Source organism: Hyperolius riggenbachi, chromosome 2, assembly GCF_040937935.1.
Source record: "Hyperolius riggenbachi isolate aHypRig1 chromosome 2, aHypRig1.pri, whole genome shotgun sequence".
NCBI classification, from domain to species: domain Eukaryota; kingdom Metazoa; phylum Chordata; class Amphibia; order Anura; family Hyperoliidae; genus Hyperolius; species Hyperolius riggenbachi.
Genome location: NC_090647.1, coordinates 71,803,315 through 71,818,865, shown reverse-complemented (window position 1 = coordinate 71,818,865; position 15,551 = coordinate 71,803,315). Strand labels below are relative to the sequence as shown.

The 15,551-nt window shown below is 42.3% G+C and overlaps 1 protein-coding gene across 3 annotated transcripts in view; it reads right to left on the bottom strand.

Annotated features, from left to right (window-relative positions):
* Positions 1-15,551, bottom strand: part of ELMOD1 (ELMO domain containing 1) — a 168,972-nt gene that overhangs the window by 63,878 nt on the left and 89,543 nt on the right. The window contains exon 2 of one of the 3 annotated variants that reach the window (XM_068266908.1): positions 2,437-2,504. The exons of the other annotated variants lie outside the window; for them this stretch is intronic. The gene's annotated coding sequence lies outside the window, so the exon portion shown is untranslated. The remainder of the gene's footprint in view (positions 1-2,436; positions 2,505-15,551) is intronic. 3 annotated transcript variants of the gene reach the window in all.

The window sequence follows — 15,551 nt, the reverse complement described above, 5'->3', positions numbered from 1 at the left end:
GCCGAATACTTTTGCAAGCCACTGTAAGATGAAGCTGCCAATGGGTTAAAGAGGACCTGAGGCGGGTTTCTGCCATCAATTCTGCCTCCTCTATAGCGCGGCTCACCGCCTGGGTTTTCTTTTAAGGGGTGGACTACACAGGACCATAAACTTAGGGATCAGAAGATGATTGGTTAATCCTGTCCAGAGCTTTCAGAACTTACTACTTGATGAACATATCACTGAACTAAAGATAACTTGGCCCAGCTTGTTGATGTTGAAATAAAAAAATATATGTATGGTATGTAACAAGCACACTGTGTAGCGTAGCATAGATAGACCTTTCTTTGTTTTTGTGACAGAAGAAGCAGGTTTATGACGTAAGGGCTCTAGTATGCTCTTTTTTTCTCACTTTACAGGAGAAAAAGCAAAACCATTAAACCCCTTAGACTTGCAAATGTCAGCACTGATCACAGTTCAGATTCAATGAATAATAGGATAGCAGTGAAGCTGTATCTGCCGCCAACAGTACAAGAGCCATAGCATGAATTAGTAATGCTGGTTCAGGAGTTGCTGTGAGACCACTGAGCACATACAGTACAGGCAGGCATACTGTAGAGCTCTGGGCATCCTACGAAAAACTCAGGGTTACGTAAGCAAGAGATTTAACGCCTTACTGACAGCCGTTTCAAATCAATGAGTTGTCAATGAAGCAAATGCCTCGAGGAGGTAAATCTCTTTATCTCAAGCAAAAGTTTGCCTCCTTAAAACAGAAGGTATTTGGGATTATTCAAATTGGAGTGAGCATATGATGTCTCCCATGATGCATCACTGCTGAATATGCAAATCATCTTTGTTATCCCTGTAAGCTAACCACACCCCCAGAACCGCTGGAATGCCATGATGTGTCAGCTTGTTAATTGCGCAGTGCCACAATAATCCCACATGCATACAGACTGTTTCAGATTGGTTGATCCTCATCAGTGCATGTCATGGATTAATGTGGCTCTATGGGGTAGGACTAGAAGCAACAGATTACCCAGCAAGCTCATGGTGAACCAAAACTCCTAGGAGTGTGTAAGGAGCTACAAAAGGACCAAAAATCCCTCTTACTAAAATGCTCAAGCATCCATGTTCAATCTCAAGCAATTCAAGAACAATTTTTGCACAGAAAATAAAACTGTAACCAGCGAGCAGGAAAGCTTACAGCCCCCTCCATAGTGTTCTCCTTTCATCCTCCATTGTTCCTCTGCATTTACCCAGAACCCTCTTGTCCCAGGAATGCTGCTGAGTCCCCTACCGGAATCCTCTGGCTACCAACCACAAGCTGTGCCCACCCCTTCTACCCATCCAACGGTGGGATGGTAATGGGCACTATTTGGCTGACAACCAGTGAGGAGGCCGGACAACTCCAAAGACTCTCTGAGTCACCTGCGATCTCCTGTATATTGTGCCTGGTACACACCATGCAATTTCCCATCAGATTTTGGATCGAATTGATCATTTCTGGTAGGTCCGATCTGATATTTTTTCTGATCAATTTTGTACAGAAGTGATCAGAAAAGCAATCAGAAAAACGATCGGAAATGAAATCGGACCTGTCAGAAATTATCGATTTCACCCCAAATCTGGCAGGAAATTGCATGGTGTGTATCAGGCATAAAGCACTGCCATTCCAAAGTCAGATAAGCGCGTCAAGCAGTCAGGGAATGGATTTTTTTTTTAAAACAAAAGTCCCCATATGTCCCCATTTTTTTCTTTTTACCTGGCCCGTGGGAAAAGTTTTGTTCCTCTCTAGCTACAGAAACAAGCTTATCTCAGCATGCAAATAACACAAAGCTCCATATTTTGGATAAGAGAAGGACACTATGACTGGAAGGTAATTGCCCCCAAAAAAGTTTACACAGTAATGTAAGCCTATTGTCTAAGGGCCTGTTTCTACTACAAGCAGATTGGGCCTGTTTCCACTAAACGCGATTTTTCTGGTGCAGATTTTCCCATAGGCTTGCATCCATTCTGCGTGTAGTGGAAACAGGCCCTCAGTGATGTTTGATGTGGTAGGGACAGTAATCTGTAGCAGTATGGAGGGAAAATTACCAATGAGCTGGGTTGAGAGAAATAACAAAAGAAAAGAGCAGAAGTGATATCACTTTTGGCATCACAGAAAAACAGTAAAGATAGAAACCAGCAGAAATATTATTTTCTTTTTTTCATATCACATTTCTTCTAAATCTGGCAGTGAACAAAACAACATGATTGGTTAAACAAGTTAGTTCTGATTGAATGATCTTTTTATTTTTTCAGTTAATATTAAATTTCATACCACTTTAAATTGACATGTGAATTAATTTGCCATTTTCTAGGCTCTAGCAAAGAGGATGGAAGCGTGCTAACTACTGTACAGAGCATAAGCGGTTAGTAAGAGGGACAGGAAAGGGTCTTACTACCTACAGTTACCTGTAAGTTATTGAACTGATTCCCTTGGTCTATAGTTGTTTGCATCAAATATGCACGGAGCCAGCACTCTATAGGGAAGAAAATAATTACAGGATGATTATGATTATTATTTTTCTAAGTGAGGTACTTGTTACTACTATGCCTACGATAAACCAACATCTCTGAGCATTAAAAGAAATACGTATGCAAGTGGTACCTACTCCACTATAACTTACCTTGATCTACTCCACTATAACTTACCTCCATCTACTCCATTATAAAACTTACCTTGATCTACTCCACTATAACTTACCTCCATCTACTCCACTATAGCTTATCTTGATCTACTCCACTATAACTTACCTCCATCTACTCCACTATAGCTTACCTTGATCTACTCCACTATAACTTACCTTGATCTACTCCATTATAACTTACCTTGATCTACTCCACTATATATTACCTTGATCTACTCTACTATAACTTACCTCGTTCTACTCTACTATATATTACCTCCATCTACTCCACTATAGCTTACCTTGATCTACTCCACTATAACTCACCTCCATCTACTCCACTATAACGTATCTTGACCTACTCCACTATAACTTACCACAATGTCCGAGTTTGTGTGTCCAACTCGGGATTACATTTTTAAAATTTCTGAACTAAGGGCCTGGTGCACACCAGAGGAGTTTTTCTGAGCGTTTTGAGTTTTTAAATCTGCTGCTAATGTTATCCTATGTGTCTGTGCACACTGGAGCAATGAGGTTTTGTAAAAAAAACATAGCATTACATCGGGAAGAGCTTTTGAAACCTCTAAAAGCTCTTCCCAATGTAATGCTATGGGGTTTTTTACAAAACCTCATTGCTCCAGTGTGCACAGACACATAGGATAACATTAGCAGCAGATTTAAAAACTCAAAGCGCTCAGAAAAACTCCTCTGGTGTGCACCAGGCCATATAAAGGAAAAGGGTATATCGTTCAGACCCAGATCTTAGGAAAACATCTTATAGATCACAAGGGCCCCTGGAAACATGGATGGCTGAACTGATCGCTTTCCACACTGAATTACCGGCTAATGAGTGCTGTTCAGTTGCTATGTAATGTAACCAAATGGAGGCGCTAGTAACCACACAGGTACAACGAGAGAAAAAGACAGAAAAGCTGCACCAAGGTAGGTATAAATACTAGCCCCTTATTTGTAATCAATAAATCAGTGGACATTTGTGAAGGGAACCTGAGATGTAGATAATGGCTATATTTATACTTACCTGGGGCTTTCTCCCTATGGTCAGAAGACAATCGTCCTCTCCATTGTCTAACCACCACCCACAACCCACCCCCACGATGATTGGCCAGATTACCGTGTGGATTAGAAAAAAACGGAGCAGCCGGAGAGGACGGCAAGAGAGTCTGCACACCTCATGAGGCTGAAGGAAGCCCCATGTAGGTATAAATATAGCCATTATCTTCATCTCAGATACCCTTTATACATCTAAAAATAGGGAGAGGGTCACAAAGGGGGAGCAGCTGGGATAAGAGCATGATTAATGATCTTGTTTATATTCATTTTTATGAAGTGGTACAATATATATGAATTTAGGATTCAAAAATAGCAAAAGGTAGATAAAATAAGCACGGCTAGCCTTGTGTAACCATCTGTTTGTCACATCCAGCCTCCCTATAGCTCTCGCTTTCTGGCTGGTTGATAGAGGACATGAAATGGGGACGGTCACTTTAGGCAACAAAGAGAATTCTCCTTCCAGATAACCTTCATTTATGTGACTAAGAATATCTTGTCCCAGAGCATCCAGGACTCCCTGCACTCCTTCACTTGGCAAGAGACAAGGAATACAGAACATCAGGTCAGGTGCTGGGCCTGTACTTACAGAGCAATATTAAAGATCTACATATACAACTCAGCTGTTGACTATAATATTTTAGATACTCTTGGATAAATCCGTCCAAACAAACTAATCCACAGATTCCATCCCCCACTTGCAGTGAGCTCACTAAGCCTCCTTATGCAGAGCGCGCACTGGAAGTGTGTGGGAGGCAGGGTGTGTTTATATTCACTTCCTGTTAGTGGGAGGAGTCCCTGTATCTATGGGCTCCTTGTAAAAGGGAAAATGAGTCACATGACTGAAGATACTGCCCTGGAGCTTTCATTAGGAATCAGACGATATGGGGACTCACTCTGGCATCTGGAAGAGGTAAGTATGAACTAGTGGTACGAGCTCTGCACCCCAAACACTTTCAGCACATATTGTGGTAAGGGACACTTGAAGGGCCTGACTCTCAGTCCATGCAATGGGGCTGCAATGGAGACCTAACTGATCAATAAGCAAAACCCTGGATGTATGTCCTTTCTTCAGATGTAAAGTTCATGTCTTTCCTGTCAATATACAGTGGAACCCTGTTTTTCGAGCATAATTCATTCCGGAAACATTCTTGTAGTCCAAAGCACTCTGATATAAAAGTGAATTTCCCCATAAGGACTAATGGAAACTCAGAAATACGGTCCATAATCCAAAAATATTTACAAAAAATGTTTAATACAAAGTCCTGTACTGTACAAGGTAAAAATGTAAAAAAAGATCATCCCTATAACTAACAGAAGCCTTGCCTTCTGGTGGCTCACTGGCTCTCCCCAACCTTTTTTGTGTGTGTGTGGATTTAAGAAGGAACTTATCCAATGACAAGCGCTATTGCCTCTTTTTCAGGATTTCACAGAAATGTGACATTGTACAGTCCCTGCACTCAGATTAAGTACAATCCTGCAGCGTCAGAGGGAGAAGAATCATTGGCTCAGCTGTGATGACGTGATGCGTGTATACAGTGATGCCCATAATTATTCATACCCCTGACAAATTGTGATTTAAAGTTACTTTTATTCAACCAGCAAGTAATTTCATTTTTTGATGGAAAATGACATACCGTAGGTGTCTCCCAAAAGGTAATAAGACGATGTACAAGAGGCATTATTTTGGGAAAAATCATTTCTCAGCTTTTATTTACATTTGAGCCAAAAGTGTTCAGTCCTTCTCAATAATCAATAGAAAAGCCTTTATTGGCTATTACAGCTATTAAACGCCTCCTATAATTGCAGACCAGCTTTTTGCATGTATCCACAGGTATTTTTGCCTATTCATCTTTAGTAATTAGCTTCAAATCTTTCAGGTTGGAGGGTTTTCTTGCCATCACCCTTATCTTTAGCTCCCTCCATAGAGTCTTGATTGGATTCAAGTCAGGCCTCTAGCTGGGCCACTCCAAAATGTTAATGTTGTTGTCTGCTAACCATTTCTTCCCCACTTTTGCTGGGTGTTTCTGGGTCACTGTCATGCTGAAATGTCCACTGGCACCCAAGGTGCAGTTTCTCTGCAGACTGCCTGATGTTGTTGTTGAGAATCCTCACGTATTGCTCTTTTTTTCATGGTACAGTTTACTGTGATTAGGTTCCCTGGTCCATTGGCTGAAAAACACCCCCAAAGCATTAGGTTCCCACACCATGTTTGACAGTGGGGATAGTGTTCTTTGTGTTGAAGGCTTCTCCATTTTTACGCCAAATGAAGGAAACATCACTGTGACCAAACAATTCAATTTTTGTTTCATCTGACCATAACACAGAAGACCAGAAGTCTTCTTCTTTGTCCAGAGCATTTGCAAAGGCCAAGAGAGCTTTTGTGTGCCTTATCTGGAGAAGTGGCGCCCTCCTTGGTCTGCATCCGTGCAACCCAGCAGTGTGCTGTGTCCGTTGGATTGTCTGGCTTGAGACATTGCCACCAACAGAGTCCAGATTCACCAGGATGGTCTTGGTGGTGATCCTTGTTCTTTTTTCATCTCTCTCACTATCCCTCCTGGCCAGCACAGGTGTCACTTTTGGCTTCCGACCACGTCCTCTGAGATTTTCCACAGTGCAGAACATCTTGTATTTTATAATCATACTTTGCACTGTAGCCACTGGAACGTGAAAACATTTAGAAATGGCCTTGCAGCTCTTTCCTGACTTGTGAGCATCAACAATTCACAGCCGCAGGTTCTCACTGAGCTCCTTTGTCTTAGCCATGACTGTCCACAAACCAACTGCAGAGAGCTGCTGTTTGTCACCTGTTGAGTTGATTAAATCAGCTGTTCCCAATTAGAGATGTCGGCGAATGGTTCCCGAACCGTTCGCCGGCGAACCCCTCACCCCTTACTACTTCCGGGTCGCTATGACCCTTAGTAGTACGGCTGCCCTGGGCCAGCGGTGCGCGTCCTTGATCGCGCGCCTGTTGCCGGGCACTTTCTGCGCATGTGCGTGACGTCATGAGTGATGTCACGCTCATGCGCAGAGAGTGCCCGGCAACAGGCGCGCGATCAAAGGCGCGCACCGCTGGCCCAGCGCAGCCGTACTACTACGGGTCATAATGACCTGGAAGTAGTACGGCTACATAGAGATTCGCGGGCGAACTGTTCGCTCACATCTCTATTCCCAATTAATCAGGGTAATCAGGATGCTTTAGAACAGCTTGGACTATTTGGAATGGTATAGAACTTTGGATTTTCCCACAGACTGATAGTTTGTGAACGGTATGAATAATTTTGAACTGGACACTTTTTGCTGAAATGTTAATTAAAGCTGAGCATTTTTTTCCCACAATAATGTCTCTTGTACATCGTCTTATTATCTTTTGGAGACACCTATGTCATTTCCTGTCAAAAAATTACTTGCTGGTTGAATAAAAGTAACTTTAAATCAAAATGTGTCAGGGGTATGAATAATTATGGGCAGCGCTGTACGTTATTTGCTTGTATATCAAGGTGTTGCTTGTATATCAAGTCAAAATTTCATTAAAGGACAACTGAAGTGACAGGGATATGGAGGCTGCCATATTTATTTCCTGTTAAACAATACTAGTTGCCTGGCATCGTGCTGATCTATTTGGCTGCAGCAGTATCTGAATCACACCAGGAACAAGCATGCAGCTAATCTTGTCAGATCTGACAATAATGTCAGAAACACCTGATATGCTGCATGCTTGTTCAGGGTCTCTGGCTAAAAGTAATAGAGGCAGAGGATCAGCAGGACAGCCAGGCAACTGGTATTGCTTAAAAGGTAATAAATATTGCAGCTTCCATATTCCTTTCACTTCAGTTGTCCTTTAAAAAAATGTCTTGCTTTGCAAAGCGCTCTGAAACCAACTTACAAGCAATCCAAGGTTTTACTGCATACAGAATGTATCAAGGCAATCTCAAAGCAAAGTGGGGACACTTCATTTTCCTCATCGTTTTTTTTTCTTTTTTAATAAGGCCTCATTCACATCATACGCGCTTCCGTGCAGATATGGAAGCGCGTATGATGTGCTGAAACGCAGGAACGGCAGAAGGGCATAGACAGCCCTTCTGCCGTTCACATCTACTGCGCTGCGCATCAGTACGATGCGCTAGGAAGCGCTTGCGTACTGCTGCCTGCATTTTGCCCGAAAGCGCAGAGCTGATCCCATCACTGTCAATAGATGGGATCAGCAGCGCAGCGGCGCAGATGGCATGCGATCGTATGCGCTGCATTCGGATCACACGGCCATCTGCGCTAGCTAGATGTGAACGAGACCTAACAAATTTCCATGGACAGTTTCTTATTACTTTCTACTTGTTTGTCGCATACAGTACACAAAGCATCCAGGATTTAAAAACACCAACAAAACACTGACTCAGTGTTTCACCAAAACTCAGCTAAATGGAGTTTTTGTATGCTGTATACTACTATTATTTAAAAAACAAAAAAACACACACACATAGAAGGGTGCACACACACATTAAATTTTGATTGGCCAGTCGGTGATCAATTACCACCTCCATTTAGTATGAGGGCCAATGGACTTTTAATGCAATGAACAGACTGTGCAGGGAAGTTCTCATATTAATATTAAAGTGGTAAAATTGGCTAATCAAAATTGGATATGTGTATCAGGCTCAAGAAATAAAAGCCCTTTTTCACTTGATACCTCCAGCTTTCCCACGTAAAGCTTCCAATTAACCCTCCCCCACCCCCACCTCAAAGCGGAAAAAAAAGCAGGGCTTTGCCTCTGAAACAAGAGACCTGGGTTCAAATCTCAGCTCTGTTCAGTAAGCCAGCATCTAATCAGCAAGGAGTCTGTGGGCAAGACTCCCTACTGCCGACTGAGCGGGCCCTAATGGCTGCAACTCAAGCACTTTGAGTCCGCCAGGAGAAAAGCATAATATAAAGGTTATTTGTCTTGTCTTCGTCTACTACCATCAAACAATTTGTGATCAGAAAAGCCAAACTTTGTTTCCATGGAGCACCAGTGCTCCCTTGCTCTCACTATGCAGGGCTGCTCAACAGAAAATAGACAGACTCTCAAATAATTTGGGGGGAGAAACTCTCTGCTCAACATATAGATGATCAATGTGTTATACAAACCTTTTCTTCAAAGACAATTCATGGAGAAACTTGTGATCTCTTTAATGTCACAGGGAGTCTCGATCCACCCCATAGCGCAGCCTGGCGGTGATTGGCCAGGCAGCACAAGGGGTCTGCAGGGGCCTTCCTTCGCGGCGGGTAGCGGCGGCGATCGGGTAAGACATGCAGCTAGCAAAGTGCTAGCTGTGTGTATGAAAAAAATTATGCAAATCGGCCCACCAGGGCCTGAGCAATCCACTGCGGCGTTACGCCCAGGTAAATAGCGCTTAGCAAAGCACTGGTTCTTTAAACATGCTATTAAAAAAAAGCTGAAATATATTTGCTTAGAGAAGTACATCATTTTAACACACGGATGATTCACTGCTAAGGCTGTGAATGTCACTTCTAAGTGTTATATTATTATTATGTTTGCATGAGTAGCTTTTTTATTTTTACTTGGCACCTGTTAAGCAACAGCGCTGTGTCATATCAGCTAGACGCAGTTTTAATTACACTAAACACTAGTAGGCTTTCCATAATATATTATGATCTGAGTTTGTTTGCTGTGGTGGCTGGATGGTGTACTGGTTAAGGGCTCTGCCTCTGACACAGGAGACCAGGGTTCGAATCTCGGCTCTGCCTGTTCAGTAAGCCAGCACCTATTCAGTAGGAGACCTTAGGCAAGTCTCCCTAACACTGCTACTGCCTATAGAGCGCATCCTAGTGGCTGCAGCTCTGGCGCTTTGAGTCTGCCAGGAGAAAAGCGCGATATAAATGTTATTTGTCTTGTCTTGTCTTGTCATTCTCAGTAATGACTAGGGACTCCTTTACACTAAGTCTGAACTGAAAATAAAAACTGATGAGATAAACAATGGTATCTAGCCTCCTACTCCTAAAGATGATTTATTTTTTATTTTTTACTGTGTGAGTCCCAGTTTTATTTTGTGTTTAAAGGCTTAAAAAGTAGGTTTAATGTTTAACTGTCTTGACTGAAAGGCAGTCTTTTAGTGTTTCAGAGCCACTATCTGAACTATTGACCTTTCTATCTTTTCCATGCATTTAAAAGTGACATATTACTGTTATTTTTGCAATTAAAAGCTTGTAATTATTCATCCAGTACAAAAAAACTCAAACTAGAACAAATACAACTTTACTCCAAAATAATATATTGTTACCATACATTGTACTATGGACATAATTTAAACGTTGTAATAACCGAGACAAATGGGCGAATAAAATGTGTGGGTTTTATTTAGACCCCGTTCACATCACAAACGCGGATGGCTACGCATGCGGAACGCAACGCATGCGAACGCACGCCATCCGCGTTTGTGTGCGTTGCGTGGCTGATCCCATCACTGAAAAGTGAATGGGACAGCCGCGCGTTTTTACAAAAAATGCGTGCAGCATGCGTTCCCGGACTGCACAGGTCCGGAACGCATGCAGTGTGAACATCAGACAGTGCACTCTATGCAATGTCTGATGTCGTGCGTGTCGGCCACCTGCACGCGTTTCCAAAACGCGGCTGGAAACGCGTGCAGTGTGAACCGGGCCGTACAGTAGCATTTTTATTTTAACTATAGAGGATGAAATTAGAGAAATTGTGTAATTATTTCCCCCCCAAGATTTCCCTTTAAATTACGTAAAAAAAAAGTAATTACTTAAAACAAATATCACCCCGAAAAAAGTATAATTTGTGCAGAAAAAAAACAAGGTATAGATCATTTCAGTGTGATAAGTAGTGATAACGTTATTGGGGAATGAAAGGGAGGAGTGCTGAGAGTTGAAAATTGCTCTGGTCAGTTAGGGTAAGCAACAGCATAATAATCTTTAAAGAAAAACATTCCTCTGTTACAGCTGATAAAAATCCTGCAATAAATCTGCAGCGTGTCTCCTTCCTGAGTTCATGGAAGCAGACATAGGGTTAACATCATGCGTTTACAAATTAGCTGCTCTGCCGCAGCCGAGAGATCAAATTACACTTGTGATTAGTCACAGATGAGGGGGAATAAGACAGGCTAAACTCTCTAAATGCAAATGGTGCATTTCTCTCTATTTTTCTTCTGTCCTGTGCAAGAGTTCAGGTCCACTTTACAAGTCTGTACTGTGTTGTGGGTACCATTGGTAAACAGGGTAAAAGCAGAGCCATGACTGAGAAAGGACACAGCGATTAGAAATCAGATTGTATAACTGAAGCCCTGTTGTAGCTGCTTTGTAATGTACCTCTCATTGCCTTTATTTGAGTAGACAGAGACTTCTATTTGCTGCCAACATCCATTCAGTAGAGTATTTGCCTCCTGCAGCGGTTACTGCAATCCTCAGGGATGATCCAGGTGTAGCGTATATATCTTTGCTCCGTATCAGCAAGACTGAAATAGCACTGGACAGTATGTGCTGCAGTTACATAACGTGCTGTAGCCATACCGTACATGGAGACAAAACATTACTTCACAACTGATTATAATAACCATTGTGGACTGCTGACTGCATACAGTATGTGTGCAACCATCACATGGGAGCACAGTAAGGCTGTGTTCCCACAAGAAATGTCCTTTCTTTGTACGTCACTAAACTGACGGTGAAAGGCTCCTATTTTATAAATAAATCCATGGGATCCGTTGCAGTAAGTGATGTGTTCTGCCATAATGACTATGGGGGTAACCAGGGCTGTGGAGTCAGAGTCGGAGCCATTTTGGGTACCCGGAGTCGGAGTTGGAGTCAGTGATTTAATAAATTGAGTAGTCGGAGTCGGAGGATTTGTGTACAAAATCCACAGCCCTGGTAAGTATTAGACTAAGGAGTCGGAGTTGAGGAGTCAGAGTCTGAGCCATTTTGGGTACCAGAGCTGGAGTTGGAGGTTTCATAAACTGAGGAGTGGGAGTCGGAAGATTTTTGTACCGACTCCACAGCCCTGGGGGTAACGCATCTGACCTGGGCTGCAGCTGGACCACAGCGGACCATTGGAGCGGGCACAACACTGTCCAATCCCACTGGCCGCAGTTCATCCGGCCCAAGTGGGAACACAACCTAACTGGGAAAAACCCTCAGGCTTGGTTCACACATAAATCTGTACATATTCAGTACAGTCCTGTCCTGTACTGTCAGCTTTGCATCAGTTTTACCTGACAGGATTGGAACTGCACACATTTTATGTGTGAACACAACCATAGAAAACTCATACAAACTTGATGCCAACTATCAAAACCAGTCAGGACAGGACTGGACACCTTTTACAGGGAGTGCAGAATTATTAGGAAAGTTGTATTTTTGAGGAATAATTTTATTATTGAACAACAACCATGTTCTCAATGAATCCAAAAAACTCAATATCAAAGCTGAATATTTTTGAAAGTAGTTTTTAGTTTTAGCTATTTTAGGGGGATATCTGTGTTTGCAGGTGATTTTTACTGTGCATAATTATTAGGCAACTTAACAAAAAACAAATATATCCATTTCAATTATTTATTTTTACCAGTGAAACCAATATAACATCTCAACATTCACAAATATACATTTCTGACATTCAAAAACAAAACAAAAACAAATCAGTGACCAATATAGCCACCTTTCTTTGCAAGGACAATCAAAAGCCTGCCATCCATGGATTCTGTCAGTGTTTTGATCTGTTCACCATCAACATTGCGTGCAGCAGCAACCACAGCCTCCCAGACACTGTTCAGAGAGGTGTACTGTTTTCCCTCCTTGTAAATATCACATTTTATGATGGACCACAGGTTCTCAATGGGGTTCAGATCAGGTGAACAAGGAAGCCATGTCATTAGTTTTTCTTCTTTTATACCCTTTCTTGCCAGCCACGCTGTGGAGTGGACGCGTGTGATGGAGCATTGTCCTGCATGAAAATCATGTTTTTCTTGAAGGATGCAGACTTCTTCCTGTGCCACTGCTTGAAGAAGGTGTCTTCCATAAACTGGCAGTAGGACTGGGAGTTGAGCTTGACTCCATCCCCAACCCGAAAAGGCCCCACAAGCTCATCTTTGATGATACCAGCCCAAACCAGTACTCCACCTCCACCTTGCTGGCGTCTGAGTCGGACTGGAGCTCTCTGCCCTTTACCAATGCAGCCACGGCCCATCCATCTGGCCCATCAAGACTCACTCTCATTTCATCAGTCCATAAAACCTTAGAAAAATCAGTCTTGAGATATTTCTTGGCCCAGTCTTGACGTTTCAGCTTGTGTGTCTTGTTCAGTGGTGGTCGTCTTTCAGCCTTTCTTACCTTGGCCATGTCTCTGAGTATTGCACACCTTGTGCTTTTGGGCACTCCAGTGATGTTGCAGCTCTAAAATATGGCCAAACTGGTGTCAAGTGGCATCTTGGCAGCTGCACGCTTGACTTTTCTTAGTTCATGGGCAGTAATTTTGCGCCTTGGCTTTTTCACACGCTTCTTGCGACCCTGTTGACTATTTTTAATGAAACGCTTGATTGTTCGATGATCACGCTTCAGAAGCTTTGCAATTTTAAGAGTGCTGCATCTCTTTGCAAGATATCTCACTATTTTTGACTTTTCTGAGCCTGTCAAGTCCTTCTTTTGACCCATTTTGCCAAAGGAAAGGAAGTTGCCTAATAATTATGCACACCTGATATAGGGTGTTGATGTCATTAGACCACACCCCTTCTCATTACACAGATGCACATCACCTAATATGCTTAATTGGTAGTAGGCTTTCGAGCCTATACAGCTTGGAGTAAGACAACATGCATAAAGAGGACGATGTGGTCAAAATACTCATTTGCCTAATAATTCTGCACTCCCTGTATGAGTGATCCCAGCCTCATTCCTACTGGCTGAAAATCTGTTCCTTCTTCATCAACAGAGGACAGAATGTGCTGAACAGAGATGATCTACTAGCTGGACCCCGGCGTTGCCCGGGTATGTATTTGGCTAGTGTTGGCTCTGCCCACTTTTCCTAACCCTAACACACAATTACTTAATGACCAAGTATGTGAGCTTTGGGGTCTTTGGCATCAACAATGAAATAAAATTAATCTGATTGGATGTGGCTCCACCCCTTTTCTGAATTTGAACCCCAATCACCCAATGGCCAACTGTACCAGGTACAGGTGATTAACAGTGCAAGAATGGCAGCAATTAAATATTCCCCTTAAAAATCAATAGGTGGATTTTGATTGGCTTTTATAGGCTCCACCCACTTTTCTGAATATTAATCCCAGTCACCCAGTGACCAACTGTGCAAAGTTTGAGAACCCTACCATTAACAGTGTAAGAATGGCTGCAGTTTACATTTGCGCAATGAAATTTGTATTTTTCTCCACCCACTTATTTCCTAACATTGTTCAGGTATGTATTTGGCTGGTGTTGGCTCCGCCTACTATTTCTACCCCTAACACACAATTACTCAATAACCAAGTTTGTGAGCTTTGCGGTTTTTGGCATCAATAATTTGCATTGAGATTAAACAAATCTGATTGGCTGTTTGTGGCTCCACCCCTTTGTCTGAATTTAACCCCAGTCACCCAATGACCAACTGTACCAGGTTTAGGGCTTGTGCCATTAACAGTGCAAGAATGGTAGCAATTACATATTCCCTCTAGAAAATCAATAGGTGAATTTTGATTGGCTTTTGTAGGCTCCACCCACTTCTCTGAATATTAATCCCAGTCACCCAATGATCAACTGTGCCAGGTTTGAGGCTTGTGCCATTAACAGTGCAAGAATGGCAGCAATGAAATATTCCCCTGAAAAATCAAGTTAATTTTTGATTGCCTTTTATAGGCTCCACCCACTTTTCTGAATATTAACCCCAGTCACCAACTGTGCAAAGTTTGAGAACCCTACCTTTAACAGTGTAAGAATGGCTGCTGTTTACATTTTCCCAGTAAAATTTGTATTTGTCTCCGCCCACTTATGGCCCGGCGTTGCTCGCTTATGTATTTGGCTGTGCCCATTTTTCTAACCCTAACGCACAATTAATCAATTAGTCAATTACCAAGTTTGTGAGCTTTGCGGTGTTTGGCATCAATAATTTGCATTGGAATATAACTAATCTAATTGGCTGTTTGTGGCTCCACCCCCTTTCTGAAATTGAACCCTAGTCACCCAATGATCAACTGTACCAGGTTTGAGGCTTGTGCCATTAACAGTCCAAGAATGGCAGCAATGTAAATATTCCCCTTGAAAATAAATAGGTTAATTTTGATTGGCTTTTATAGACTCCACCCACTTTTCTGAATATTAATCCCAGTCACCCAGTAACCAACTGTGCAAAGTTTGAGAACCCTACCATTAACAGTGTAAGAATGGCTGCAGTTTACATTTTCCAGTGAAATTTGTATTTGTCTCCGCCCCTTTTTGGTTATGGGAATAAAAAGTATCCTATACTTTATTCCAGGTAATGTACTATGTGTGTGCCAAATTTCATTCAAATCCGTTCAGCCATTTTTGCGTGATCGAGTAACAAACATCCAAACATCCGATCTTTCCCATTTATTATATTAGTAGGATTCTCCCAAGACAATATCTTCTGCAAGCAATATTCATGGACAATAGTGATGGTCAATGAGATCCCAAGAAGTCCAGCCTGTATACATGTTTAATACAAACTGTTTGCTGAGTGGAACTGGATCCTTCAAATGTACTTCCTGACAATTTTGAGTGGTCAAACTCCAAGTACAACAGAGTCCCGCTTAGCGAAAACTCAATGAACCAGCAGTCTCAACCAACCAGCACAAATCGCCAGCAGTACTCACAGTT